The 16,896-nt window shown below is 42.6% G+C and overlaps 1 protein-coding gene across 2 annotated transcripts in view; it reads right to left on the reverse strand.

Annotated features, from left to right (window-relative positions):
• The window catches only part of BRF1 (BRF1 RNA polymerase III transcription initiation factor subunit), a 261,227-nt gene that overhangs the window by 133,950 nt on the left and 110,381 nt on the right, over positions 1-16,896 (reverse strand). The gene's annotated exons all lie outside the window — the stretch shown is intronic.

A 16,896-nucleotide genomic window follows, 5' to 3' on the forward strand; every position in this document is an offset into this window, starting at 1 on the left:
TAATCACATCCCTGATTCATGTCATCAAGCCTGGTTAGTTATGATACCAAAAACTAACAGAGACAGAGAGCTGAATCCGATTGACCAACTGCACTCTGAATAAAATCAAAAGACCTGCATAGTTCGTTTGGCCAAAAGACTAAGCAAGTTCACTTCTGATTATATAAATTTGAATCAAGCTAGATTTATTAAAGGTAGACAGACGGCAGATTCTATTAGAATTTTAAATTGTATTTTTAATGAGAAATGCACTAAAATCCTCTAGTAATTTTAACCTTAGATAGCATTTTAAAAGCTTTTGACCAACTCTAATAGCCCTATCTATTTCGACTGGTATAGAAGTATCAAATGGAAAAAAAATTGTAGCCACATTCAACAGTTACAAACTCTTAAAATCTCTACCTTTGATTCAGATAAATTCTACATTTATGATTAATATATTTAAAGCATTATATAATGCCCTTGTGACCTCCCATCTGGACTACTGTAATGCGCTCTACATGGGGCTGCACTTGAAGAGCATTCGGAAGCTTCAACTGATGCAGAATGCAGCTGCACGGATAGTAAATGGTGTCGGGTACTCGACACGTGTAACATCATTGTTACGTGAGCTGCATTGGTTGTTGGTGTGCTTCCGGGTGCAATTCAAGGTGCTGGTTGTCACCTTTAAGCCCCTCATGGCTTGGCGCCGAGTTACTTAAGGGACCGCCTTCTCCCAGTTGTTTCTGCCCGTCCAATTCAATCTAGTAGGTTGGGTATGCTCCGGGTCCCGTCAGCCAGGGAGTGTTGGTTAGCGGGAACTAGAAGGCGTGCCTTCTCTTCCATAGCACCTGCCCTCTGGAACATCCTCCCTCCAGAAATTAGGATGTCCCCGACCCTGTTGGCCTTTCGTAAGGCCATGAAGACCTGGCTTTGTGCCCGGGCCTGGGGCCTCGAGCGTGTGGATGATCCCATCTCTTGGCTGTATTAACATCCACGCATTGCTCACTTGGCAGCCATGTATATTTATTTTGTATTTATTTTATATTTTAACTGTTTTAATTGTAATTGTTTTATAGTTTTATTGTTGTAAGCCGCCCAGAGTCACTTGCTGAGATGGGCGGCTATAGAAATCAAATAAATAAATAAATAAAATGTCTACTAAATTAACTAGGTTAAATAAACTGAATTACATCTCAGTCATCATATATTAAAAAGAAAAACAGAAGTTGAGATCAGTTGTCATTGCTGGACATATTGCTGCCATCAAGATGTCTTTATTACCTAAGGTGTTATATCTGCTTCACTTTTTTTTTTTTTTTTGCAACTAGTCTGTCTTCATCTACAGTTGCTTCGCAGCTTGGGACCAGCTCAGGAGAAGACCATGTCCCATATGCCAGGATGCCAGATAGAGCCTCTGATAGAGATGGGAGGAAATTTCAGAAAAGACTGTCCTGTATGTCTTTTCTGTCCTAATGCCCAAATAAATGTGTAATGTTAGAAACAGCAAGCCATGTAGGGCTTTAAATATTAAGCCAATACCTTAAAATGTGCCTTGTAAGCAAATGGCAAGTAGGAAGATGTTACCTGATTTCTGTATGTGATATAATTTGGCAGTAGTATAATTTTCAATAACTGCAACTTCTGGATACCTTTTAAAGGTAAATCCATCCCAGTCTGGAGGGTGTGGCAGGCATATCTAGTTATATGAGTAAAAGTTCACAGATACAATACTAGATGCAGCCTACACAAGGATAGCCAGTATAATGATGCTACCCATTCTGTAAATCAGTAATCTTGTTGTTTTCAATAAGCATTTCTCATCCACTCCTGGTTAAAGTACAAGGAACAGTGTGTTAATCTATTAATCTATGCTGCTCCTCATACAATTGCATCTTAAAGTAGTTCTCAAAAATAATTAAAATACACTAATTGCAGCTATAAATTTAAACAATATAAACCATATTAATAAAAAAGAAACCCACACTGGATTATTCATCCAGGATTCTATGGGTAAGGTGAGGTTGAACAGATAAGTCTTCAAGCAGGTTCCTGAAAGATCTAATAATAGGCATTTCACAAACTTCAGAAAGGAGAACGTTTCAGAGAAATGGTGCCCCAGGAAAGGAGACCCATGAATAGTGACACTTTAGTAATCTTGGTACATACAGGTAGACATTTTGAGGACTTTGGCAATCAATTATATCTGCTGTTGCAAAGGTGCTATCTTGTTTAGGACCTTATAAGTCAAAAAGTAAAACAGACAATGTATAAAAAAAGAATCAAATAAGAAGACCTCCCTCAATAATTTAATAAATGGGCAGCTTTTGCTGAGAGGACAACGTCTTTCAGACAACCTGATTCCCAACAATGCAATAAGCATGCTCTTCACTTCAGGTCTAAGGGTGGGTGATCCTCATTTATGGAGGGAGACCATATCTCCGTAGAAAGTGAAAGTATGTTCTGCACCTACCAGGTTTCTTATTAAAAAGGCAGAACTCCTCACCATGAAAACTCACCATCTGCACTGAACATCATGGTAAGTATTTTGCTAGTCAAGAAACCGATTTTCAGAGGACAAATATGGTTGGAATCTCTTCAGACATGCCACAAATATCTGAACTTAGAATTAAAAGCAATTTCTTCTTATAAAAGTAAGAATTATTTTGCTAGTTTGATAAACATAGCTGTCCTTTTTCACTGCCACGTGCCATGTAAAAGAAATTTTTGGAGACCCACATCTTCCCTTCTTATTGATGCATTAATGCTAGTCAATGGGCAAAAAAAGGAACAAAATCAGATGAGATGTAATGACTTTGTGATTCTAAAAAGTGACAGTGATGTGGACTACTGCCTAAACAGAATGAGTGTGAAAATGGAAGTACTGAGTATTATCAGCAATAACATTTTGCTAACAGGAAAGAAATTCCTGAAGAAAATTGGAAAATAGCACTTACTCCACAGAAAGAAGAGATTTTTGCTCATGTCTTACTGGAAGAAAATTAAGAGGGTACCCAAATTGGATCATTGTCCATCACACTGGCAAAAAGTATATGATTCATCCAATAATACACTTTAAAATAATTTTACTATGTATTTAAAGACACTACTTAATTTAGCAAAGAAATTCTTGGTCTGTGTCCAATGAAATTTGTAGCCAGATACCAAATAAAGCCATGTTATTTCCATTCATAACCAACGTTCTTTTCTTTTTGGTAACATCCCAAATTCCGAAGTCAGCCATCTGCTTGACAGCTGATTTAAGATCTATCATAACTGACACATAACCACTAACCACCAATATTGCATGCTTTTTTTCTCCCAGAGATATATAATATAACCATCTCTTATTTTGCTTGCTCTGTTTAATACAAGGCTCACGGTATTTCAGAACTTGGCACACCACACAGCAGAAAACAGAACAGCACTCTTCTCCACTCTTGAAAGCATCTTTTGTTATTTTGCACAGTGCATGCTAAGATCTGTAATTTACATGAACTCATTTACCTCTTCACAGGAATAAAGCTGAAGCAATTGTCATTTTATATAAATGGATTATGCATTCTCCAGTGACTACCAATGCAGGCTAAGAATGTGTATAGCTTATAAAGTGATACTAGAGGCTGAAAATGCCTTCAGTACTTGGCTACAAGTTCATGGAACAGCACATGCCTTTTAGCCGATGTACCCACCCTTGCATACTATGCTGAGAAAATATTCATGGCTTATGTTGAGAAGATTGGGGGGTGGAAATAACCCCATTGTTACATCCTAAGCAATACTTCAGAAACGTAGTCACATTAATAGAATATAGGCATGAAGAAGGCACATCTATATTCCAAACCAAGTCATTCTTGAGTGTGATCTTCCTCTTCTTATCTGGAATCAAGAGATCTGTTCATGCTGTCCTCATGCTCCAAACCCCCAGACTATGGACAGGAAACTTCCCTGCGTAGTAAAAGTTAAGAAATTCCACACTGATTCCACTCATCCAGCCTTTCCAGTGGTTTCCCCTAAGCAGGATACAAGATAAAAATGTCTTGATCAAGTTGAGGGTTTGATTGGATAGTCACAGTACAGTATGCCGCTAGTCTACAGCTCATCATTTCTAGCTCCTTGATCTCATCTCACAACTACCTTTATCACAATTCTGACACTGCTCAGAAGTGGACTTTCTTATCTCCCATTTTCTTTATATACTGTAAAACTTTTTGATTCCATGTCACACTAAATTTCTGAGAGATATTTTTCTTAGAGACACTATTTAAAACATGAACCCTTTTTTGTGACTCTTGAAGCCTCTTCTGACAAAGATTACTTAAAACTGACAATACTTTCCTGCCACGCTGAGATGGGAAACGCTTGAAAATTAAAATGCAAGCCGTAAAATAGGCCTATCACAATTAAAAAATGCAGAAAAGTTCCAGAACATTCTCCAAAACCTAACAGACCCACATATGTGATGTGAGCCCATGTGCCCTCAGACTTCCCAAATGACTGACCACCCTTGATGTAACTACATTATTTAAAAGGCAAACTATATGGTGAATGGAAATCAAGGATCATATTTTTAAAAAAATTAAATGCCCCTCCTTTTCCCATCAGCACTTGCACTTTTTTTGGTAAAAAAAAGGATGGTTCTTTATGTGTAATCCATGATTATCAGCTCCTGAACTCTGTAACAATTAGGGATTACTATCCTCTCCCTATCCTTATGAAGCTCTTAAGACTGCTTGCAGAAGGCACATATTTTTAATAAACTGAATCTCAGAGGGGCTAACAGTTTGATTCACATGTAAAAGACCTGTCAATATTTAGCTACTTTTGATTCTCATTGTGGGAGGTGTAAATTTATTCTTATTCTTTGCTGTGGCTGTGTTGATTTATTTGACCACACTGGGTAACTGCAACTGGGAGTCTGATACTCAGCAGCCTTTCTTCACTTCTCAACCATCCTCTCGCATCCAGATACTTTCTATTTTGCCTTAGGAACCACACTTTTGCAATCTAGTCCAAAGTTTAAGGGCAACCTACTCTCTTGTGCATCCTTTCCTTCCAAGCAAAAGGAACTATGTTATTTAACAAGGAAGCATAACAGCATTGGTTATTCAAAGGTGCTGAATACCCTACAGAGGTTCAGACTGACCACAAAAACATGGAACGCTCACAAATTGCTCACAAGCTCACACAGTGCCAGGTCAGTGGGCACGTTATTTTCTTGTTTGAACTTTCATCTTATATTCTAGCTTGCAGAACAAGTAGGCTGATGATTTATCACATAAGCTAGAATATTTCTTACCCCCTTCATTCTGCACCCAAAACCTTTGTCCCTTTCCTGTGACACCTACAAGTAACAAGAGAAACTCTTTGCCTAATTCAGCAACCCCACATAGCAACAGAAGGATCCGTGTATGTGGGCTCATAGAGATAACCCTCAGGGGCACCTTTGTCCGTCTTTCCTTGCGGGAATAGGAGTTACAATTCTGTCATGACAGCCAGCCATCTAGGTATTTTGAAATATTTAAAATGACCAATGGTCTTTTCCATTACTTGCCCACTTGTGGCACGCCAAACCTCTGACCATCTGAATTGTTGTATCTCTTTCCCTCCTCATAGGAGCCTCGGGATACAGTTTTTTTGGACATTATGACTGACTTATCACTTGTTACACATCTGGGTACCCTCTTAGTGCTAGCTGATCTCTTTTCTAAGAAGGCTTATTTCATTTCCTGCTGTCACCTCCCCTCTGCCTCTGAAATGGCTTAATTCAACAGGTTTTCCAGAACTGATCATCTAATTTCTGAGTGGGGCCCACAATTCATAGCACATTTTTGGAAGCTCCAGAAAACTCCATCTACCCTTGCCCATCATCAATGGTCAAGCAGAGAAATTGAGAGCACAAATGTTTCCTTAGATCATTACCTTCATTGCTATGTAAACCATCAATCAGACAATTGTTGATAAGAGTTCCCGGGCTACAGAGAACCATTATGTTAAACATATATCATATGCCTCACAATACCAGCAAAGGAACAGCCAAATATCTGTTGATTCAGAAAGGTGGGAGAAAAGGGATTAGAATTAGCAGGTGGGAGCACAGACATAGACACATACACACTCACACACACAGGCTTTGACTGTAGTCAAAGTAGGAAGGTTGGGAGATCTGTTTGTGGTTTCATTCTTGTCTGCAAGAAAGAAACTAAACTAGTTGTATCAGCTTTCTGCTGAGTAAGCCAGTTTCTAAATGAAGAGTCAATATCTAGAGATTTCCTGTATGCCTAAGGGAAGTCTAATACATAGGAAGCTGCTGTACATGGAGTAAGACCACTGATCCAGCTAGAATATTAGTTCAAACAGGGGTCCTTCCTTGCCTTACACAGAGATGCTAATTACTAAATCTGGAGATTCTGAATTTAAAGTACGTGAGTACTTTATCTGAGCTCTTCTCAGAAAGTCTATGCTAAGAAAAACATATGAAAAGTTTATGCAGATTTTTTCCCAGATAAAATCTCAGGTAACTTGTCAGAGGCCCTTTGTTCCATAAACAGATTCTTGCACAATTTAAAAGAGTTACGTGAAACAACTACTTATTAATTCAACCAAATTCTACTTAATGACATTTCAAGAATCTAAATGGTTCAAGAAAAAAGATACTGAGACCAGGGAAGCTTGCTGAAAAAGGTTTGTTTTGAATATGCCCTTGATAAATGCAATATAATGTGGGGTTATTTGAGAAACATCAATCATGTTTTATAGATCTGTGATAAATACAGTTATAATTATAGATCCTGGAAAATAATTCAGCTGTCACATTTACCTTGTCAAAGTAAATAACACTGTCAATTTAGTTGATGTGCATGACCTGAGTAAACATTTCAAAGCACAAATTTTGCACTCATGCTCCTTCATTTAAACAACTGTTCAACTGAATGTGCTTCCATTACAATTCAATGTATTTGCTATTACTCAAATAAAATGAAGACTGTATACCAATAATCCCTCTGAATCATTTGGAAACTGTGCAAAGCTATAACCATTATTACTGCCTTAAATCAGCAGGTCTTAAGCTTAAATAAATTATAATAGTGGCTTTCAAAGTGAGTTCTTACTATGCCTGAACTTTCTCTGAAGCTTATAAATTCATGGAGGACAAGTCCACAAATCAGTAGGTTGATCAGCTAAAAACCATTCAGTTAGAATGACAGCTTTTCAGTCTATTGGTGGCTGTGAAGTCATGGTAAGTCCAGAAGCAGCATGCTTCTAGTCAAGAATAATATAAAGAAGTTGTCATGTTCGCCGTTTCAATGTCTTTGATGCATCGTAACGTTTCGCATGTCATTAATTGGATGCGTGTTTCATCTTTCTCGGGAGGATGGGAACGGTTATCTTTTGGCTTTGCTTTGGAATGTATTTGTATTATCTACTGCGCTCAAGGTTACTTTCCCAGGCTAGCAACTCTGACGATTGCTAGCACCTGTGTCGGGCGGGGCTGTTACGAGGGAGGCGGGATACGTTTGCACCAAGGGTTTAAGTTTGTATTTGGCGCGCTTTTGCTCATTCTCAGCTTTCTTTGTATCTGTCTTTAGTACTTTAAATAAATCAGATTTCATTTAGCAGCCTCTTGTGAGTCTGAGTATTTGGGGCTAGGGCAACCATTACATAAAGCTGAGAATCTAAGTTCCTAACTCCGCTGGCCCCTGTCCAGGAAAGACAAGCGTCTAACCCTGTGAGGGAGAGAGCCCGCGATGACTGAACCCGACATCCTGATGATGGAGGAAGGGGAACCGGACTCGACCGTGAGGCAGTCCGGCCGACCGTCCCAAGGTGGGGAACTGTCAGCCACCCGAGAGGAGGCGAGCTCCGAGTCGGAGAGTGAAGCCGGGGGGCTGAAAACGGCCCCAGAGACCACCGTAAATTCTCCGGGCGAGCTGCTCACCTGGGATACGACCCAAGGAGATGCCACGGCAGCGGGGGGTCCCTCCTGGAGGCAGAGATACCCATTGTCCCCCAACGTGGTGCAGGTGCAGCCAACGGAGGGCTCACCCACTCCGGATCGGATCCGAGTGTTGGAGTCCAAAATGGATTCGTTGGAGGCTATATTGAAACAGCTGAGCTTGGATGTGACCTCGTTGCGAGAGGTCCGGGAAGAATCAAGCCAAAGGCATTCAACCCCCTCTTCCCAGGGGTTGTCCCCGGAACGGCGACGGGTGGTGCGGAGGCGCGAAGGGGACCAGTCGGTCCGGATGGAAATCGCAGCATCGCCAGGGCGATCGCCCCGGGGCCCCGTGCCGCCCCAAGCCAGGGGAACACAAGCCGCGGCAGCACCGGTGGTGGGGCGCAGCGCGGCGGGAGGCGGCATGCGAGACTTCCCTGTCAAGTTTGATGGGGACCCGACCAAACTCTCGTTCTTCCTGACGAACGCGAAAGCCTATATGGAAGAATGGGGGGCGTTTTTCCAATCGGAAAAGGCAAGGATCATCACCATTGCCACCAAACTGAAGGGGAGGGCGGCAGACTGGTATGTCCAGATGTGCCAGTCGGAGGCGCCCGAACTGGAAAGTCTCGAGGAGTTCCTCTGGGCGTTGAAGCAACACTTCGAGGACCCCTTAGCAAAGGAGAGAGCAAAGCGAGCCCTGAAGGAACTCAAGCAGGGGTTCAGATCAGTGGCCGATTATGCTTTGGAGTTTAAAGCGCTAGCTGGGAAGGTGGATGACTGGTCCCAAGCCACCATTATCGAGCTCTTCAAGGATGGCTTGAATACAGAGGTGCTGCGCTGGTCCCTGGGGAGGGACGACCCATACACGCTGTATGAGTGGATCCTGCTGGCGGGGAGAGCTGAACATGCACAGGAGATCTTTGCCCAGCGGAGGACCGCCAAGTCGGGGCGGGAGGTGAAGCCCAGCCGCCCATCGACCACCGGGGGGAAACCGGGACAACGACCCTGGGACGAGGAGCGGGAGAAGCGGTACGCCAAAGGCTTGTGCCTGAGATGTGGTAAGGAGGGGCATAGAGTGGCAGCATGCCCGAAGGCAAAGGTGGAGGAACGGCCCGGAAAACCGCCAGCAAAGTCCCCTGCATTGCCGAGGAAGCAAAAAGCTGCGGTGGCTGAAACCGAGGGAGACGATGTAATGTTCTTCGAAATTGAGGGGGAGACCGAAATCCCGCAGCCGGCGGGAAACGCCAGCCACCTGCTCTAAAGGGCGCCGCTGGGCAGGTGGTAGAGGATGGGCGCGAGCCTCCATCGGTGAGTGGCACTTACCGCATACTCATGGTGAAATTGAAATTGGGCTCCCAATCCAAGACTGTGGAAGTATGGGCCATGATTGATTCGGGGTGTTCCCGCTGTCTTATGCACCCCGACGTGGTGGCGGCTTTGGAGCTCCCCACGTTCCCTTTACAGCGACCCATCGCTTTTACTCAGCTGGATGGGTCCGTGGCAGGGGGCCAACCGGTCACCCATTTTACAGGGCGTGTAGCCTTGCAACTGGGCAGTCACCAGGAAGGGCTGTCTTTTGTGGTGGCTCCGGTTGGGGGGCCATTGGTGGTGTTGGGGGTACCCTGGTTGGTGCAGCAAAACCCCCACATAAACTGGGTCTACCGAACTATCACGTTTAGGGATGGGTTTTATCAAGCGGCCGAGGGTAAAGGTGCCCCAGAGGAGATGGTGGGGGTTGCGGCAGCTGCGACTCCGCCTTACCCGGCCTCTCCTCTGGAAGGTTTGCCGGCCGAGTACTGGATGTTTGCTGATGTATTCGGTGAAAAGGAAGCCGATCAGTTGCCCCCCCATCGAAAGACGGACTGTGCCATAGAACTGTTGCCCAACACCCAATTGCCTAAACCAAAAATTTATTCCATGACGCAGAAGGAACTGACTCTGTTGAGGGAATTTGTGGACAAAAATCTGGCGCGCGGATTTATTGAGCCGGCAAATTCACCCGTGGGGGCGCCGGTTCTTTTTCGCCCAAAAAAGGACGGGACATTGAGACTTTGTACGGATTTCCGCGGATTAAATGCCGTCTCAATTTCCAACAAATATCCCTTGCCATTGATAAAGGACATGTTGTCACATCTGGCTAAGGGCAAGATCTTCTCTAAACTTGATTTAAGAGAAGCCTACTATCGTGTACGGATCAAGGAGGGGGATGAGTGGAAAACCGCATTCAATTGCCCGTTGGGAGCTTTCCAGTATAAGGTGTTGCCGTTTGGGTTGGCTGGGGCCCCTGGGGTATTTATGCAATTAATCAATGAGGTTTTGCATGAACATCTGTTCAAAGGTGTACTTGTGTATTTGGATGATGTATTGATTTATACTGAAACCATGAAAGAGCATGTAGCTCTGGTAAAGCAGGTATTGTGTAAACTCAGGTCGGCTGAATTGTATGCTAAGCTGTCGAAATGTGCCTTTCATCAGACCCAAATTGACTACTTGGGGTATAGAATTTCGGATAAAGGCATAGAAATGGACCCTGCCAAGGTGCAGGCTATCATGGACTGGGAGAGTCCCCGCACCCGCAGGCAACTTCAAAGTTTCTTGGGGTTCAGCAACTATTACAGATTGTTCATAAGGGGATTCGCTGAGATTGCCTTGCCCCTAACTGAGCTGCTGCGAACCAAAGGGGTGGGAGATACTAGGAGAGTCAAGAATCCCGGAGCGCTGTTGAGGTGGACGCCGGCTTGTCAAACGGCGTTTGAGCGCCTGAAAGCAGCTTTTGTCCAAGAGCCAATTTTACAACATCCTGATCCCTCCAAGCCGTTTGTTGTACAGGCAGATGCTTCCGATTATTCTATTGGGGCATTGTTAATGCAGAAGGATGAGGCAGGATGCCTCAAGCCCTGTGCCTACTTATCCCGCAAATTCTCGGAGACTGAAAGGCGTTGGCATGTTTGGGAGAAGGAGGCATTTGCAGTAAAAGCTGCATTAGAAGCTTGGCGGCATCTGTTGGAAGGGGCAAATCATCCCTTTGAAGTATGGACTGACCATAAAAACTTAGAAGCTCTTAGTACCCCTCGAAAACTGAGCCCCAAACAAGTTCGTTGGGCTCAATTTTTCAACCGATTCAATTTTCAGTTTAAATTTATTCCAGGGAAAAAGAACTTCTTGGCTGATGCCTTGTCAAGGCAACCTCAGGACTCTGGGGCAGCGCCAGATGTGGTAAGCACCCTATGGACGGCGCCCCAATTGGGCATGCAGGCTGTGACGCGAAGCCAAACGCGCGCGCAGCAGCCGCCCACTACAAGCGCTGTTCAGCCAAGCGCTGTTCAGCCAAGTCCTTTGTCAATTCCCTCCCAGTTGCAACAAAAGTTTCTAAAAGAACTAAAAACGGATACTTGGTTGCTTGCAAATAAAGACAATGTTACGTTTGACAGAGGCTTTGCTTGGAAATCCGACCGCCTCTACGTCCCTGAAAGCCTCAGAAAAGATGTGTTACTACGTTCACACGATGACAAACTTGCAGGTCACTTCGGGTTTGTAAAAACCTTGCACCTCGTTCGGCGGCAATTCTGGTGGCCCACATTGCGTAAAGATGTCAAAGACTACATTGCCTCTTGCACTGTTTGTGCAATGTCCAAGCGCAAGGTGGGCAAGCCCCAAGGACTGCTGCAACCGGTGGCAGCCCCTTCTTCCCCTTGGGAGGAAATCTCCATGGACTTTATTGTCGAGCTCCCGCCCAGCCAACGCAAAACGGTCATTTGGGTGGTCAAAGACTATTTCTCCAAACAGGCTCACTTCATCCCTTGCGTGTCCATTCCGTCGGCCCGTCAATTGGCTCGCCTATTCCTTGTACACGTGTACAGATTGCACGGATGTCCCTCCCGCTTGATTTCGGACAGAGGTACACAATTTACCTCGCAATTTTGGCGGGCGTTTCTCAAGCTGTTAGGCACGAAACAAGCCCTGTCCACGGCTTGGCATCCTCAGACGGACGGGGCCACTGAGGCGCTTAACTCGACTCTAGAACAGTACCTTCGAGCTTTTGTGAATTACCAGCAGGACAATTGGGTAGACCTCCTACCATTTGCTGAAGTGGCTTACAACAATGCAGTGCATCAAAGCACTGGCCAAACCCCATTTCGGGTAGCCCTGGGTAAGGACTTTGTACCTATCTCTGATCTACCACAACCTCCGGCTGGTGTAGTCACTCCAGATGATTGGACAACACAACTGGCTGACTCCTGGCCAATGATTCAAAAGGCATTGGCAGATGCACAAGCAGACTATAAACTGTATGCTGATCGGAAGCGGGCCCCCCAACCGGCATTCCAAGTGGGGGACTCTGTGTACCTTTCAACGAAGTTTATCAAGTCATCCCAACCTTCAAAGAAACTTGCGCCTAAGTTTGTGGGTCCTTTCCCGATTATCGCTCAGATTAACCCTGTGACTTTTAAACTTGACTTGCCTCATAACCTTAAACCTTACACCCTGTTTTTCATTGCAGCTTACTCAAACCGACTATTCCTTCTGACCGCTGGCATCGTCAACCTCCACCTCCCACCCCCATCATGATTGATGGTCAGCAACACTTCGAAGTTAAAGAAATTCTGGACTCTAGACGCCTTCGCAATTCTTTGCAATACTTAGTTCGTTGGAAACATTTCCCTCATCCTGAGTGGGTCGCTGCACCAGATGTAGCTTCCCCTGTTTTGGTGGCCCGCTTCCACTCTGCTTATCCCACAAAACCGGGTCCCTAAGTGTATTTTTAGGAGGGCGGTATGTCATGTTCGCCGTTTCAATGTCTTTGATGCATCGTAACGTTTCGCATGTCATTAATTGGATGCGTGTTTCATCTTTCTCGGGAGGATGGGAACGGTTATCTTTTGGCTTTGCTTTGGAATGTATTTGTATTATCTACTGCGCTCAAGGTTACTTTCCCAGGCTAGCAACTCTGACGATTGCTAGCACCTGTGTCGGGCGGGGCTGTTACGAGGGAGGTGGGATACGTTTGCACCAAGGGTTTAAGTTTGTATTTGGCGCGCTTTTGCTCATTCTCAGCTTTCTTTGTATCTGTCTTTAGTACTTTAAATAAATCAGATTTCATTTAGCAGCCTCTTGTGAGTCTGAGTATTTGGGGCTAGGGCAACCATTACAGAAGTGGAAGATAGTTATTGTCTTTCTTCTGAGTTTCCAAAAGATATCTGGCTAGCTTCTGTGAGAGGTAGTATGCTGAATTAGATGGATACAGGTCTCTTAAAGCCAGCGTCTCTCCAGATTAGTTCAGTTTTTAATAGCTTGCAGAAAACTAGCAGCATAGGGGCCAATCAAATTTCCAGAGAGAGGCTGTTCTGTAATGCAGATGCACCAAATGAAAACTGTTGATGGTTCCCCATCTTCACAAGATGATGCAATTTCTCCCAGGACAAATGAATTGGGCAGGAGACAGTACTACAAGTTCCTTACTGCTAAGCCATAAAGAGCTTTATAGGCTAAAACCTGTATTTTAATTTCACTTGGAAACCTTTAAGAAGACTGTGCTGGGCTTGGAACATGTGTCACGTTATTGCCAACCAATACCCTGGCTACTGCATTCTGAACCAACTGTCGTTTCAGGCAATCTTTAAAAGCAATCAAATAGAAAGCATATTGCAGGACTCCAGATGAGTAGTGATGAGAGCATGAGTCACCATTGGAAGACTGTCCCACTCCAGGTAGAGGCACAACTGGCTCAGCTATCAATAGTCTTAAGTCCAGGACCACAAGTTGTGGACCTGCTCTTTTACAGGTAGTGCTTCTTCATCAAGAGGCAAGACTGGGGCAACATTGGCACTGAGCATTTTAGATGATGGTGTGGAGGAAAGAAATAGGATGGAATTGAAAAATAAATACATGAAAAAAGAGTGAATGGAGTAAGAGGAAGGGGAAAGCTGGGAAAGCCATAGTTAGATGGAGTTCACGAGATCCCCAAAAGACAAAGGTGAGAAATTTAAAGACCAAAAGGCAATGCATGAAACGATCTATGAACATGGCAGAAACAAGGATAGTTTGTAAGGCTAGAAAGATATGGAGGGATGTAATGAATGCTGGGGGTGTTAGCTTAACTATGTTTCTGTTGTGAGGGTAGGCTACACATGCCAGACAGGCTTAGGCGTACCAGCACAGATCTTTTCTGTGGTATGAGTTTTGCTATGTAAGCCAAAGTAAGATTTGCCCCAACCCTTCCTTCTCCAGGAGAAGTAGGAGGATTTGTTCTTTTGGGGGATTGTAGGCAATCCTCTGGGGGAAGACAGATGAGGGTGTTGGCCCTTTGAGGTAGTCAAGAAGCAGATTTGTCAGTGATTTGAGGAATGTTCTGGACAGAACAGAATCTTGAAAGCCTGAGTGATATATTAGAAAGTTGTACAATTTTCCCTAAAACTCATCTCTTATTTTTTCATTATCGCTATTCACTACAGAACAATGTGCAACTATCTGCAGCCTTTGGGAACCTATACTTATATGAACGTACAACTTGGATGACACAAATTGATTCTTTCTAACAGACATTTTAGCCTTTTGGTTTATAATTACACCTACACCTTCACTTCCCTCCATGTACAAATCAATTCCACTCCACAGTATCAGATCGCTTGCATTTCTTATTTATTCCATCCTTCTCTCTCTCAGTTTCACAGATGCAGAACGAATATTTGTTTCTTTCTTTTATTTTCTTTGATAATCCGTGTGCTTTATCATATATCCCTTTTACATTCTAAGTCACAATCTTTCTTATGCTGTGATCATCACCAGATGGACCCAAAGATATAGAACTCCACTTCCCATCATGGCTTTGGTCAATTAAGGCTTTCACATAAAGTTATTTTAATATGATACAGAAAGTATAGACTAGGTTACTAGTACTGACTGTTGCTGTGTCATATGCAGCATTCCTCGCCAATAGTAATGACAGCACCACTCAGTTTTGACATATTTTGGCTGGTATGACACAAAAACAATCAACAGCCAGTTTTACTCCAAGCATGTCAACTACTCTGGGCAAGGTAGGATTTCTAATCTAGAGACTATCTGCAAGTCAATTCTAATTGCCAGCATACCATCAACAAGGAGAAATACATAATGTATGACACACACTCAGGATGCAAAGCATTGTACGTCATTTTACAGCAAGACAAAGATATAAATCCAGGATGCCTAGTGTAGTGATTCAACTCAATTTGTGTATCTAAAAAAAGACTGCTCTGTGGTGCGCTATGAAAAACAAGTTTGAATGAAATTATTTGAAAAATATCCCTCTTTAATTGGCAGGAGTTACATGATACAGTGAAGAATACAGGAGTTGTCTTAGTTATATTGGACCAAAATTGTGACTATGACTTCAGAGCATGGGGCACTAAAGGTGATGTTCCTCATTATCAGCTACCTTATTATGCCTCTTTAGCAGCCACTGTGAAATATTTAACTCCACGATTGAAAAAGGAAGCAGGCTTGACTGGCCCCCTAGAAAATTTGTTTCCTAAGAATAGTATGACCTTCACAGCTGTGACAGTCTTTATTTGAGCAGCTTCTCAAAGCCATGTCAACCTTTCGATTCATGTAAGTAATAAGGGTTATATTTTGTAGATGTTTATGTCAGAAATGTTGTGGTCCTTTTGCCATATTTATTGTAGACTTTTTTTAAATTCTCTCTTACATTGTTTATGTATACAAACCTATCATTAGTAGTTTTGGATCTTATCTGTTATTTTTAGTATGTATTTTAACTCAGTGATTTTTGCACTGTGTGGGGCTATGATCTATGGTTACGATAGTAAAAAAAAAAAATCACTGCTATCAAAAGTAGTACTGGAGTATTGATAAATAGCAATCAGTCAGTGACTTAAACTGTTTCTATTAATTTCATTGATTTGAGATTTCCTGTAAATGTAAATTATTAAAAAGAGTAGAACTGGTTTTACAAAATCAGTATGTTTGACAAGAAAAAAAATTAATAGACATCATTTTGTGTATAAAACAAAACAATAACAACATTGCTACCTTGCTATCCTAAATATGTAGCATTAAAAGGAAATTTTAGTCACAGAATACTTGTATTACACAAACCCAAATTACATTATTTCACAAAGTTGATTCATTTGCATAAGCTATGCTCTTGCAGTTAAACATTTCAAGTGCTGGGGTTTAATGGAAATCTTTTATTCTCAGCAACTTGCATGGAGAATCAGCTTCCATTCTATCTAGCTGCAAAAAGTAAATATGTCCTGTGAATTTTATTTAAACAGTCCACAGCACTGAAGTCTAAGTTTTCCTATTTTTTTTATTTTCAGTTTATTACTGAAATGCTGTAAAGCAATTAAATCTTTACATTCCCATAGAAATCATGAGGTTTGAAACAGCTGTCGTAACAACTAGTACTTTGCAAAGATGTTTAGAAGTATACATGGAGCTCCCTTTCCTGAAGGATGTAATTCCCATTCATTTCAAAATAGGCAGACACTCCATACATAGAAAAAGATACAGAAGTAATTTATGAGAAAGCCCGCAGGTTCACATGCATCATATATATTTTGGCTTTGGTTAGGAGCAACTGAATTAACATCTTTTTCTTAAGATGTGATTTTTTGCAGACCCTATAAGTATTCAGAACAAGCCCAAAGAAATACATTCATTATTGAGATTTAGGGCTAATGTAAACCCATAAAATTGGATTTACCAAGCTTCTGCTCTGTAGTTTTACATTACAGTTATGACTGGGAAGAAGTAATCTTTTAACAGGAAAACAAAACAGTCTATCTATAACAGACCAGAACATCATGTCCTAGGATTGCAGCATAAACCACTGGTCTAGTCATAGAAGGGAATATGGATGACACACAACATCAGTTCCACAGACCAGCTGCTTGCAGGTGGCTAGATCCAATATAATTGTTCATGTTTAGCTGTCAGAGCAACACTACCTCTTCAATGAAACTTCAGCTTCTGAA

Source organism: Candoia aspera, chromosome 1 (genome assembly GCF_035149785.1).
Source record: "Candoia aspera isolate rCanAsp1 chromosome 1, rCanAsp1.hap2, whole genome shotgun sequence".
NCBI lineage: Eukaryota > Metazoa > Chordata > Lepidosauria > Squamata > Boidae > Candoia > Candoia aspera.